The following is a 15,230-nucleotide window of genomic DNA, read 5'->3' as shown; positions in this document are numbered from 1 at the left end:
ACTATGAAATAATTCAAACAAGTAATTAAGTCAAAGCTTAATTACAAAAGTTTATGGTTCCAAAGAAACACTAGACCTCAGAATCTTATTCAGCCTAAAACGTATGGCCTGTACTAAGATCTTAAAGTAATGTAGCGTTCGAGGAAGAATGGAGAAACCTGCATATCTATTTCTGGGCAAAAACCTTTTTATTCCAAAACTGTTATGTCATAACAAACGGATTTATTATCTTATGTCATGTATAATATTCTACAATGTTTCCTGGAACTGCTAGATAGCAGATGATTTTGAAATACATCAAACTAATTATTCCGATGCAATGTTTACAGACATAATGGTTCCAAAGCAAAATTTGGACCCCTGGTAACACACACACACACACACACACATATATATATATATATATATATATATATATATATATATATATATATATATATATAAGAAAGTATAATATATATAGGATGCATAATAGTACTGTCTTGGCCATGAATAGATATGAACGATATTTTTGACTATGTTTCTGTGTTGCATGAACCAAATGAGTGATATATCAAGTCTTTGAAATCGTAGCAGCGTAGATGCAGCAGGTCTGCTACAGAGAAGTGTGTCGTTGTACTTTTCAGCAGATAAACAAAAGAAGAAAAACAAAGAAACAAAGGATCCCTCGGCTTCAGAATGTCCTTCTCTAACCTTTCCTCTGGAACCGTTTTACGGTCGTTGCGTCGCTGCCGTTATGAACCAATCACAACATCAGTAATTCATAGTGTTAGTAGATTGGTTTGCTGGCGAGCTGCCTCCCGCTCACACATTGCTCATTCAGTCCCGTTGTGAAACAAATATGTGATTGATATTTACATATTTCAACACGATTGCTGAAATAAAATATACTGAAACGTGAAATGAAATATGTTTCCTTTCGTTCCCTTCAACTTATCGGCTTCGCCCATTTAAGGCCGGAAGCTGGTCTGCTTCACCTTCCATTCTGACAGCATCTCAAAACTTGTGACACACAGACTACATAAGAACATTACTGGCTAATTTAAGTACATGACATTACTTAGAAAAGACAGATGTCAGAGAACCTGATAGTCTCCGACGAGTTATGTTCTTAAGGACAGTAATGGTAACGTAAACTTTTAATCTGTATAGATGGAGGCAGGACCTCGTCTCTCCGCAGTGAGAGGTGGCCCATCACCAGAGGATGAAGAGATTTTCCTAGGTGGTTATTCCATGTGAGAGGGAGATGAATGAGCGAACGACACTTAGAAAAGGGGTAAGAAAAAAGGAAAGAGAAGCAGAGCAGGGAGAACCAGACACAAATATATGGAGGTTATGAAACACGCTAAGGACAGACGCTCGTGCCTGGTCTTCCTCAAGATGGCGCACTGTGGACTCATCATCTTCCTGAGCGAGGCCGACACCACCTTCCCTTCTCTGTGAGCCATGCGAGGCCTTCACCCTGAGCAAGGCCAGGTCCCCATCACCATGAGCGAGATCACGATTCACTTGTAGCTTGGGACGTCTTCTGTTGACCTACGGAAGGTGGCGACCGTCTTGTGGGGTGTATCCTGACCCCTGTGGCAGAAGACAGGGGTAGGGAATGATGGGAGGAGGCTGACGTACAGATAAGGTTTGGTAGAGGTAGGGTCTATCCTGGCTGGGGAGGATGTACGGCCGAAGAGAGATAATCACAGATATCAGATATCGTTTCTTAGGCCCTCGAGCCATGGACCAGAAGCCGGTTCACTGGCGTCCTCTTGTGTGGTGGACGTGAAAGTGGATTTCCCAACACAGTCTTGTAAAGTAAAGCTACTGTGTTTACATTCATTTGCTGTAGATTACTTAGCGTGGCTTAAAGTGCTAGATAAGAATATTTTTATGAACTTTGCTTTAAATCTTAAGGATGTGAAATTCACGTGGTGAGTGAAGGTAACTGGAATGAGGAGCAACACTCGTCGGACTTGGGGAATATTAAGGACATATGACATATAGATAGGAAGTGAATGTTCTCCGAGGTGACGAGTTTGTAATTACCTTCATTTGTTCGTCCGCTTTCATAAGCAGATGGTCGTAATTCTAACACTTGAACACTATCATAACAACGAGAAAATTATTGTCTCAGCGAAATCTTAGGTTGGGTTTTGTGACAACTTGTTAAAGATCAATGAATGTTTGACTTTTTAGAAGTACCTAAATTCTGCACTGAAATGGATCGGTCGGTACACACACACACACACACACACACACACACACACACACACACACACACAAACACACACACACACACACACACACACACACACACATACACACACACACACACACACACACACACACACACACACACACACACACACACATACACACACACACACACACACACTCACACACATACACACACACACACACACACACACAAGCCGCTAAGAGCTATACAGGTGGATACAGAACTGTTGTCCCAAGGTTTCATCTTAATCCTAACATATCAATAGACAGCTTGAGGAAGAGCGAGGGGCCCACACAGTGACGAGCCGGTCCATATTGTGTAGGCTGTACCAGGGTGGGTACGAGGATGTTCCCAGTGCTGGAGTAGCAATGGCTGGGTCAACCCAAGACCAGTCGGTCTATAAACTCTGGACTGGTCCAGCGGGTCGGTCACCAGCCTTAAGGTTCGGTACACTGGGAATGGGTCACTTCTCATGGCGACTGTTCTCCTCCACTGCCCACAAATGAGCAAAGTCCAACTCTGTCTGTACCACCCTTTTGCTCCACTGTGCCGCAGCTCCAGATATCAGAGTGCTTGGAGGAAGTAGTGTTTATGAGGGAGAAGTATCCATAAAACCTTGTGATGCTCGTCTGATGAATCATTAGAGTCAGAGTCCTTACTGATACACTGATGACGTACTGACTTGTATCTAAACATTTATCTTTATCTTTATCTCGAACTCAATTTTTGTCCTTTTTGCCTGTCACTCTGTTTCCTTGTTTGTTTGCTGTCTCTCTCTGTCTATCTGCCTGCCTATCTGCTGTCTGTCTCATTTAGTACCTGTCTTTAAAATGAACTTTATTTCATCTGGTACACGGAAGAGGGTCTCATGGGGCTCCTTGTTCATCGTCGTCCACATTTCCAGCCCGCCACAAAAACCAATTGATTTACAAAAGCTCTATTTGGAAGGATGGGCAGCTTATACTGCAATACATGATATATGTATAAACATACCCGCTCAGCATGATCATACATTTTGTATCATTAGTGGCACGGCCTGACGTCTTCCCTGTCAGTAGGTTGATACATCAGCTCCGCCTGACTGACATCTTCCTCCGTCAGTGGGGATACATCAGCTTCCTGTTCATTCACGAGAAAGAAGATCCACGACGTAGACTCAGTGTTGGTAGTTGTTCCTGTTATTCATGAACTCTTCATGAAGGCCTTGAGTTCCAGACTATCTTCCAGGTCCAGATGTTTGAAGAACACTCTGGATCTAGGCCTTAAGAAACAAAGTCAGAGCCATAGCTCTGCACTGGTAAGGAACACTATGCTTGCGTAGCTATTCTCTGGGGAGCAACCTACAGCATCCACGGCAAATATCAACAGTGGCTCTTCCATGGTAGATCGTTGTAAGTGCCGTGCAAGAAGCAGGTCTGCCAGAGATCTCGTCGACCATACGACTAAATACTTTCAGAACAGTTACTTCCACTGACTCAAGACTTTGCCGGCTACATCTGCAGCTACTCCTCCAGACTTGGTTAACTCTGGGATGAGATGATGAAGGCTGGTAGTCTTCTGATTCTAATTCTAAAGTGTGTGTGTGTGTGTGTGTGTGTGTGTGTGTGTGTGTGTGTGTGTGGAACCTTTATTAGACCTTGTAATAGTATCATCTGTTGAACGACGAGGAACAGTTCAGATCAATGTTCACAGACAAGCATGTTAATTAAGAACCAATGCTACCATTAACGTCAGATTAGAAGTCAAGATTAAAATAATACATTATCAGCCGCCAGGGAAACGTGTCAATTAAATACGACAAACAAATTAATTTTTTTTCCGTGTTTTGCGTTTGAGTGAAGAGGGATTTAGATACAAGGGAGGATAATTACTTGTATTTTTGGTATAAAGCTCTCACTTCCCTTTACTAAGTAGAGAAAGTACATGAAACCCTACGGGAACTCGTTTGGGAAATAAAAGAGAGATTAACCTGCTAGTTATCATATAATACCTGTTTAATGAACTTCCCCAAACAATAAAGAACTCCTCATAATCCTCACCCGCACACATATGCATACAGGGAAAACTTCCTTGGAGAAAAAATAATATTTACAACCATCATTGCTAACAAGAATCAAACCAGATATTCTCCATCATCTACATTATTCATAGCAGTACTCTCTCAGTGAGTAGCACGTATATCTGATAACATTCATCTACAGCAAAAATGTTATATGTCCGAAACGATATTGGGACATACCACTAACTATGAAATAATCTACGGTGAATTTTCAAGCTTCTGTTTGGCTTCTTACCAACATTTTTGTGGTTTTGATGTAAACTGTGTTGCTCACATCACAAAGGTGGGAGGAAGGAGAAAAAGGAGGGGACACTGTTTATATCATGAACAGTCTAAACCAGGTTACTCGTCTGTCAGGTAGGATCCCGTCTCTCTTACGTGATACATTTTGACTCTTGAGAAACCATCCTGGACGTATTACATGACGTTACTGTTGATGTAATGGCCATAATCGTCTGTTCCCAGTGTCTTCTCTGTACCTGCGATCCACCATTCCTACACCTTTACTACAACACCACCACACAACCAATCCTGTTGCTACTACACTACCACCACCATCGCACCCTCACCCAGCGACATTTGATTCTTCTGAACAGTACAAGTTTTAGGAACAAGTTTCTTTTCCTTATTTCTTAATCATCCAGATAAAAGATTCTTCCACTCCTTTCATATGATGACCTTATGATGTGCAATAATAGAAAGTGACCCTCTGAGCTTTGTGTTGTACATTTACCGTTGACGTCATCCAGGATCTGGAAATACCCTGGAATATTGTTAGATTAGTAAGTCTGCCGAGGCTTAGAGAACTGTGCACATGCTGACCTTATCAGTTGGTATGTGGGAGTTTGTGTGTGTCCTCGCAGGTGGTGACCACATCTCTCCCAGGCAGATCTTGTGGGAGGTTGTGTACAGTATGTCTCCTCCTGGGTGTTGACCACAGTCCTCCCTGGCAAGGCTACAGTATTGCATCATTCCATCGGTCAGGAGGATATAATTATGTTGACGCATATTTATGCCCTTGGCCATGCGAGGGTGGGGGAGGCTCGGAGGTGGACGTGACAGTGAGTGCCGCCTTCCATCAGGGGTGTGGTAGCAGGAGGTAAGTGTGAATGTGTACATCATCTTCCATACAATATGGAGTTGTGATTACCCACTACCTTGCCTCCCATGAGGATCTTGCTATCTTTACCACAAAACACCAGCCGCTCCTCCTGGACACCAACACAACCCACACCTCCCCCACAACAACTACGAGCCCCACCTTCTCCCCCCTTCCCACCATGATCCTCCACCACCATGATCCGTCACCATCCCTTTCATTATTACGATCTCCCAGCACCATTACGACCCTCACCACCACTACGACCCCCCGCTTCCACCACCCCAGCACCCCGAGCCAGCCCGACGCGTCATGTGAAACATTAATGCTGATAATTCATTCAGGCAGTGTGAGGGCTCCCTCATATACAGTCTCTTGTTGACATCCCTCACCTACTCACAGTGAGAAGGATGAGTAATGTTGAATCTACATTTTCTTTTCGATAGCTTCAGAGTGAGGAGGGTGAGTAGCGATGTCCATATTCCTTGTCACTGGTGAAGTCTAGGAACGTATCTTTTTTATAAGAAACGTTGGACTAATTCATCCATAAACAGGAAGTTTTTAGAGCGGGCTCTCCAGTGTCCAGCCAGAGTCCTCTAGACGTTGTTTTTTTCCCCTGAGTTGCTGGAGTTGCGACATCGCCGGGAGTCTGTGAACCTTTTACGTGACACTGAATTTGGGATGACAAGCCGGTAGTCGCAGGGGACGGTGACCACACATGTGACAGTGAGGTGTCGCACGTTAGTGTAACACACGTTGTCACGCTTGAGGCAGATGACACCCTTGGCTTTGGTAACGGCCTCCGCGATCGAGGGATCCCTGGCGGTCGAGTGAGATTCCGCTGCTCCGCCCTCAGGGTCTATCCTCCGGCGCCTTCGCCTTATCTGTCTGCACGTCACCTTCCTCAATAACTCTACTCCACTTGCGTAGAACTATGCCATACCCGCCTACATCCCCGCCTCACCTGTCTACACAACTGTTCCTTCTGTACTCCACACAGCACTACAATCGTCGTAGTAAATATTCACATCTGATCAGGAAGGATACATTGGGGCGCGCTGGTGCCCTCCAAACCCGTCCAGGCCCACAACCTTCCCATTCAAAAGCTTTTGAAGATATATTTTCGATGAGTCAAACTATTGTTCATTCAGTTGCTCACTCGACAGCTACGAACCTGCGAAAACTTTGATAAATTTTTCTCCTGTGTTAGAATATTTCATATTTAGGCCTACATCCCACAGGTGAAGTAAACATAGCTCTCACGATGGGTGGCAAACATTGTGTTTGGACAAAACTAAGGCCACAACCATCATGGTTCCCGTCTGCTCTGGTGCTGGTGCAACATCACTTAATGACGATGGCGAAATTAGCACATTGTATATCCGGTTAGAGAACGCAAGCTTTACAAATGTAAGTTGAAAGAAGAATTGAATCTTAATGTGAATGGCATTGATAGTTCTGAGGGCATGATATGTTATGATTCCAGTACGGTGTTTAGAACTCATCCTGACGTTTGAGTGTTTGGTGTCGTGTGGAAGGCACTCCAGGAACCTTCATAAAAGGGTTAACGTCCCAACACTTACATGACAAAATGTTTGGATGTTTTTTTCTTCAAAAAAGAAGAAAAAAATATTCTCTTATTTACACCGTTTTAAAGCCAAGGAATACGGCTTAGTTTATTACAGTAACTGCAAGTGCTTTCTTTTAAAGATGATAAAAATATGAGTATAAATAGAAATGAAATGAATTATTAGATCATAGTAGATATTTGGGTAAAGAGAAGTAACATATGAATAAAGAATAATGAATAATTCAATGGCCGATGGACAAAAATTCCTTATATACTGAAAATATGATCAATAAGAAAATTCTAGATCCAAGATGGGCTGCCTTCCAGACTCCTCGTGTGCACATGACACGTCAGGGGCGTCAGCCCAGTTGCTGATTGACCATCACGTGTGATCAGCGTCAGGCACGAGACAAGACCAGCACGAAGGGTCTGATAAATCTATCATCTGCTAGAACTGTGTCGTATGTTGAGTAACGAAGCCCCACGAACCTGGCATCCGTCCACTGATGTTCAGATCTTTGTGTACTGAACTTGTTCATCAAATGACTGATCTTCAGTTATTTTGAAAGATCACTTCTGATCACATCAGTCACGTTCAGTCATGAATGATAACCTTGTTCATCACACCACTGATGTTCAAGAATCATTCGTAAGGAATTTGTTTATTCCATCTGTAACGTTCAAAATAAGTTATAAAGAATTTGTTCATCACTCTTAGTAGTGTTCATTATGATCTAAGAGAAGCCAAAACTTAGACTGTGGTCTCCAGCAGTGATATCTGAGACCTGTAGTCATACATCTTTCCCCGAGGGATTTACGAGTGTCAACTGTAGATGAGGTGATGTTCCTCTCACAGTTGTGACGCTCGAAAATGTAACTGAGATGAACACCGGAGACAGAGAGGTCATGTTAGCCAGTGCAGACATCGGAGACTTACACATAGAAATGCAGTTCACAAAAACTCTCAATAAAGCGTGTCTTATTTATGTTATTTTGATATAACGTGAAAGCATTTTCCACAGAGGTGATGAGGTGTGACCCCACAAGATATGGTGGATACATGGTTTATTGGAGGTGATGCGGATGTTATCGGAGCAGAGGCCTCACTCTAGAGATGCACAGTCAAGACACACAAGATGTTCTCCTGCCGTGTCTGTGCCACGAGTCTAACGGAGCTGAGGCGGCAGTGAAACGTATGTCCTCTTTAACTCTTAGAGTATGACGGTACGACCCTTGAGCATAAAGGCACGACCTCTGGGTATGATGGCCCGGCCTCTGACCTGATCCCGTAAGTGGCAAGTCTGAGGTCACGCCGTCATATCCAAAGGTCGTACCGTCGTGCTCAAGGAACGCACCATTGTGCTCTAGGGCCAAACTTAATGCTCAAGAGATCCACTCTCAGTATAGCCCATGAATGAAGAGGTGTTGACACACCATCTCTGTTGCAAGTCTGGGAAAATGTTTTGAAATCTTTTCTTGAAACTATTGCTAATATATAAACCACCTTACAGCTAGGTAGTGGAACAAAATCCTCTGAAGATTTCATTTAGAATGCCGAGCCTATCTAAGCGGTAGTCAGAAGATAGATCTACAGTAGGTAATATTCCAAGGAAGTGTAAAGAGCTACTCCAACACCTGATATCTGGTGTGTTCACCTGAAGGATCCGTTGTAGGGGGCACGAGCCAGAACTGTCTGTTCCTTTTACCAAGAGTGCATAAAAAACAAATGGCACTTCGATGCCATCTGGTGCCACACTTACCACATTTCTTGCAGTCATTCAAGAGCTTCTGAAGTCTATATACTGATGCTTCAACCCTGACTCCACCCATGAGCATAAATGTAGCACATATTCCCCCAAGACCCATCAAAAGTGTTACATTGGAATGCATAAGACCGGAGCGCACGCAGGCTACCATCGGAATACCAACGTTCCTGTAGTAGACGACTGCGATGGTGTATAATGTGACATGCAACCGTTCATTGACCTCAGATAAGAAGTTTTTCTTACTATCATATTTGAATCTGCTTTTCCTTTGATGATTATGCCTTTGAGTACAACCTGTGAGTATGATGACTCGGTCTTTGACCTGATCCTTCACAAGTTAGGATAATAGTCACGCTATCATACTCAAGCATTGCATCCTCGTGCTCAGGGGTCGTGCCGTCGTGCTCCAGGTCGTACCGTCGTGCTCCAGGTCGTGCCGTCGTGCTCCAGGTCGTACCGTCGTGCTCCAGGTCGTACCGTCGTGCTCCAGGTCGTACCGTCGTGCTCCACGGTCGTAATGTCGTGCTCCAGGGTCGTAATGTCGTGTTCGAGAAGTTAAGTAATCAAATGACCATGTTCCATTCTTTAGTGGGTCTAATGTTATGGTGATGAGTTTAATAACACTTCGTGTGTTTTATGAGTCAAATAATTGGTCTAGACGACAGTGGTCATCGGGTCATTATGGTCCCATATTTCATCACGTGTCAGGGAGCCTCGTCATGACAAATGAAAACACAATAGATTACATGACTCAGTAGAGAAAACTATGTTGCACGAAAGTATTAATGTTCTGCACAAGTTTATGTTTCATTATCATCAGAATACTCATCAAAGATCATATATATATATATATATATATATATATATATATATATATATATATATATATATATATATATATATATATATATATATACAGTAGTTGGTTACTATGTTTTTGTTTATTTCAAGGTAACGCCGTGGTGATAGGTAAACATATGCACACGCACACTAATGCACTAACGCATGGATTTCTCACCGCAAAATATTGGTAAACACGCACATGTTTCTGTTAAGGCTGCCGCTGGGGGAGTCGTGTCAACCTTTCCTAGAATCGTGACGCAAAGTTTAGCAACGTATTTTCCCTAGTGATATAGACAGGGTGTCCCGAGAATTCGTGGCAGTGATGGTGGTAGGGGCCAACAGTAGCAGGGAGGAGTGTGTATACTGGTAATAGATGTAGAAGAGGGTGGTCATGGGGAAGGGGTAGTGGAAATGGTAAAGGGTGGTGGCAGAGAGAGGTGAAGCCGCCACAGCTGAGAGGTGGTCCACAACCGCTCTCGGGCACCGGGGGTCGAGCAGCAGATCAATTCGCGAAAGATAACATCCTCGAAGATAACCGCTATAAGCGTTCAGGTCGCAAAAGATAATATCCGGTAAACTAACAGTTCTGGACGCTCGTGTCACAGCTGATGGTGTCCACGAAAATATCCGGCCTGAAACCTCATTATCCCGCGGGATTAGCAACATTAATGAAGTCGGAAATACTCGCTACAAGATATTAAGTAAACTGCATTTCCGTGGTTCTCACTGACCTATGTGACCCGACGTTTCGAGGGCCCTGTACCCCCAGCAAACAGCCATGACCTGAAGCTGGGTAAGAACTTCAAGTCAAACCAGAGGTCAGTTCTGCCCAGGTAATTCTGAATCACACTAACAACGACACCTTGGTCGAAGGACAAAATGCTGATGTGATGCATAAAATCTTTAACAAATGTGACCATGGCAGCACAGAGCGCAAACAATCTAGAATGTGAGAAGGTTAATGGGCTGGATCCTGAAGACCTTCAAGACAAGAAGAGTAAATCTACTGTTGATGATAGTTTGGAGGTACTAATATTCTCCCTATCATAATACTACTGTGCACTAAGGTCACCTTTGGGTGAAATTACAGTTTGATAGTGTAGAAAAAATCTTTCATAGATCGCATTGATACTCTTCAAGTCCAGAATTACTGAGAATAACTGAAAATATTAAAGATGTATCATCTACACTATAGACGTGGGATGATACATCCTGAATTTCACTTGAAAAATCCTGGAATACAAGGTCCCAAACTGCATTCAGATATAGTCCCTTCCTGGCACGAGAGTCATGGGAGGCTGTATACTACTGACCATGAAACAAGGTGATGTAATAAGTAAGATAAGAAAAAAAAGTGAAACATTCTCGACCTAGTAGACTTGACACTGTACCCGAAGCCAATGAAAAAGGGCATTCAAAAAGGACGAGGATAAGTGGCACGAAAGTATCACCATCAGCCAGGTTGTGGTGGCTTCGATGGCCTACGGGCAGTGGCCTCAGATAACTGAACTTAGCAGAAGAACAAGACAGATCATATGATCCAGCTGTTGGGGTAAGAGACCTCCGATCATGAGAAGGAATTTTTGTAAGTTATATGATCTACTTCCTATCTTCTCTCTAACTATATCTAAACATCCATTCAGAATATTATGATATTATGAACCATAAAGACCGGGACTCATCCCGTTTTCTTGGCTCCTCACCTGGTGGTTTACACGTTACTCTCACAGAGAAAACGAATTTGGTTCCAACTAGTTAGGTTTCGGCCGGACCGTCAACGGAAAAGGTCCCCATCACTGCTAATGTGAGACCCGCCCGCCCCATCGCGAGATTAAGATGTCAGACAGCGAGGGTTGCCACTCCCAGGCTGGGGTTAGGATGGGCGTGTCCTCGTCTAGGCTTGGGGAGGTGGATGGGCGTGTCCTAAATCAGGCTGGGGAGATGGGTGGGGGAAGGTGTGTCTTGGGCCAGGTAGGAAAGGTGGGCGTGTCTCCGGCTAGGCTGGGGTGTGTGGGGTTGGGTGAGGATGAGCGTGTCGAGGGCCAAGCCGGGGAAGTGTGTATAACCTGGACCAACCTAAACTCGGCTTGAGCCAGCCTCATGGACACAACTCCCCCACACTCGCTGCTCACCTTCTCTACACTCTTGCTACCCAGCTGGCTGGCCACTGGTCATGACAACGTTCCTGATATTTCTAACTAAACATCACATAACTACAGTCTCATTACCGTCTACTAACTTACATTCATTACCCACATACCAAACTCTAAATGTGGAAATATCACCATCGTCCTGCCATATCTTACTCACTGATATCTGGAATAATTACAAATACTGAGAACTACGTCAAGTGGACTGTAATGAAGGTTTTTGTTTGTTAGATTTAGTAAGTCTTAGCCTAGCAGGGACAAGTATGACACCGTCGAGCCATGACATGTAATGTCTGAGGTGTTTACACCAACACAACATTTCGAACATTTGGATGAAATATTTGCAAATGTCCAGCACCGTTCCTGTATCAGAACTATTCAAAAACCACCACTTCTACTTATACCCACGACTGTCGCTTACACTCGGACGAGATGAGGACCTGACCTTTCCCGGTATGGGCCACTGAGAGTCATCTCTTATGTTGATATCAAATAATTACCTCTGGTGACCAGCGATCATAGGTCATGTATGCCCGCTCAGAAGGGATAACTGCTGGCGACAAGCCACGTTCTCCTCCTGCTGAACCTGAAGCAACTAGTCAAGATACAGTCAAATCACAAGGCAGCCAACAGGTTTCCTCCCACGCCATCTTAGTAATCATCATCCTGACGCCAAACATCAACCTAGGAAATATAAAGGGAGGGAAAACACCTATGATAACACTTGAGAGGAACGGGAAGATCATATCTTAACAGAGACAAGACTTTCGCTGCAGGACATACATCTGTGCGACGCTAGTGAGCCAGACGAAGCATTCCTCACGGGGACGACAGAGCGCCAGCTCCGACGAAACTGTGGTGAGACGTCCTGAGGCAACAGATGAATCACACTACGTACCGTGACAACCATCACCATCACCAGTAACACCATATTCCCGGAACGACAACCATCAGAGTGGGTCAAACTATATCCGGGACACACATCAGCCATACGCGGTCATCTCGAATAACAAGGACAATATTTTTTGTGTTTCTCTGTCCCGAAACACAAGATGACTTACAATAGTAGAGATACCAGTACATATTGGGTATATATCCGAAAGGTTCCTCTAACCTGCCATCAGTGACGCTGCAGCAGTTTCGTTATCACATTTCGAACCCTGCGAATGACGAGGAATCGTTAAAAAGACTTTCTTCACTCCATCTGATGATACCCGAGTAACCTTTAAGATAAAATACTGTTTGTCAGAACCTGATATGAAACAGCTAGATATGCCAAGTCTGTCACAGACAACCCAACCCAAACTCCTCAGAACTTAACTATTGACAAGATACATGTAACATTTCATCTTTTATCTTATGCATCTTAAAATGAAGAATTCGCGAAGAAAAGTCAGACATTTAAACCGAAAAACTTTATATCAACGTTCAGATTAGTCAATATTATGGGACTGTTCTGGATATATGTATTCTCACAGAGTGAACTATACACTAGGGTCTCACTCCTGCGCACCACTGGCTCACACCAGTACACTTCTGACCCCCACCTGTACACCTCTGTCTCACACTTGTACATCCCTAAAACATCTTTACACCCTTGAAACATGCCTGTACACCCTTGACGGACACCACAGATCCAGCAGCACAAACGAATAGCATGATAGATGATCGCGAATCGTTACAAAAGCTGTGAAGTCAGACTTCAATCAGAATTGAGGAAATACACATTTCCTTGAGTAGTTCAGTCGTGGGAGGAAACAAATCGTGACTTAATGTACACGTGATCAGAGCACGAGTGTCAACAACGTTACAAATTCTTCTGTTCTCTGTTATTCAAGTTACTGGCGAGAACAGATTCATCCGGTATGAGAAGTAGCGTCAGATGACGAGAGTTACAGTAAAGTTCACGCGGTAAGGGCAATGGACAGGTTCACATTGTGAGTGCAATAAGATCAGCGTACACGGAGAGAGGAGTGGAAAGGTTCATACAAAGCAAATTGTAAACAAGAGAGATTCTACACAGTGAAACCAAGGGCGACAGAAGGAAGACCCTGACACAGACTCTGAAATCTGTGACAAATAATGAGAGCAGAGAATCTGATTCTTTTTCAAAGATCATGTGAATCTATCTGCCTTTTGAGGGCAAGGCGGACGGAACTGGACGAAAGGGAAAATGTTGAACGGAGGGAATTTTCCTGAAATGGAAAATCTAGGCTTAACCCAGCTCACTTAAGCTGGTGTTTGTTAGATTAGGTGTACAAAGAGAGAGAGAGAGAGAGAGAGAGAGAGAGAGAGAGAGAGAGAGAGAGAGAGAGAGAGAGAGAGAGAGAGAGTACACTGTCTTCATCATGTACCTGTCTGTGTCAGTGTAGGATCTAATGGTTCTCATGATTAAGTTAGCCCGGCGTACCACTTCTGGGGAGCGGATCACTTGTTGTTATATCTAGCTCACATCACTTCCGTATAGTGTCTTTTTCACTTGACTCACAACCTGAACTTGAAGACGTTGAAAACATTCACATGTACAAACGTGATGATGTTTTATCACCGTTCAAGGATCAGCCAAGCCTGACAGAGGACGGAGAGAGGAGATAATGCATTGATTGCTTGTACTTCCATGTTCAGGGTGATCCAGGTAGTATTTGATGGAGGTTCTTTATTCACAATGGATTCAACCAATTAGATTCCCTCGACAAAGTCAAATTTGAACAAACAGACGAAATGTTATGAATCTGTGTTATTGAGAGGCATCAACTTCACAGACAGCACATGGAGCCTGTTTCACAAAGTAGGATTCGATTTTGTCTTATATTAACTGACAAGGCGCGGGATAAACATGGCCAAGATGAACCATCTGACGTTAATTACGAAAGTAGAAGGAAAAAGTGGAAAAGAATTAATCAGAGCTCCGCAAGTTTTTGTAGACCTGACTTGTGAAAGGAAGCAATGTTGGATATATGAAGAAGGAGGGACGACAGTAATTCTTCAAACTGAGAAGGTATCATAACAGCCTGTCCTCAAGTGCCTAGTTTCCACAGAGAAAGTGTGGGAAGCAGCAGCCACGGGTCGACACATCCCGTCTCTGACTCGAGTAGTCAAGACCTGTGGGTCAGTCTAACATGAGATTCTATCAAGGAGAGTGTTAGTGCGTGTTGCATGACCAGCATCACTCTTACCCGCTACGTAACCTAGTAAGAAAGATCTGCTCAGCACCAGGAGAGGCGTCCGGTACAGTCCTCGGCCCTGTGTGGTGGTCAACTTTTCAATCATTCGATGAAGTCATCTCGTCATGGCGTGTCCAGTGTATTCTGTAATTATGATACTTCCCTCATCAGCAGACAACATCTGAATGGCTCCATGTTTATTTACAATTTTTTTTACAATATTCTATATTCAAGAAGGAATACATACATACATACATAGTACATACATACATACATACACACACACATACATATATATTTTCTTTTCATAATTAATCGCAGTTTCCAACGTAAGCGAAGTAGCGTCAGG

At 43.6% G+C, this 15,230-nt stretch overlaps 1 protein-coding gene across 2 annotated transcripts in view; it reads right to left on the bottom strand.

The window, feature by feature from the left end:
• The window catches only part of LOC139752659 (lachesin-like), a 320,171-nt gene that overhangs the window by 290,840 nt on the left and 14,101 nt on the right, over positions 1–15,230 (bottom strand). The window lies entirely within an intron of this gene.

The sequence above is a fragment of the Panulirus ornatus genome, chromosome 13 (assembly GCF_036320965.1).
Source record: "Panulirus ornatus isolate Po-2019 chromosome 13, ASM3632096v1, whole genome shotgun sequence".
NCBI classification, from domain to species: Eukaryota; Metazoa; Arthropoda; class Malacostraca; order Decapoda; family Palinuridae; genus Panulirus; species Panulirus ornatus.
This window is presented reverse-complemented; position numbering and strand designations above follow the sequence as displayed.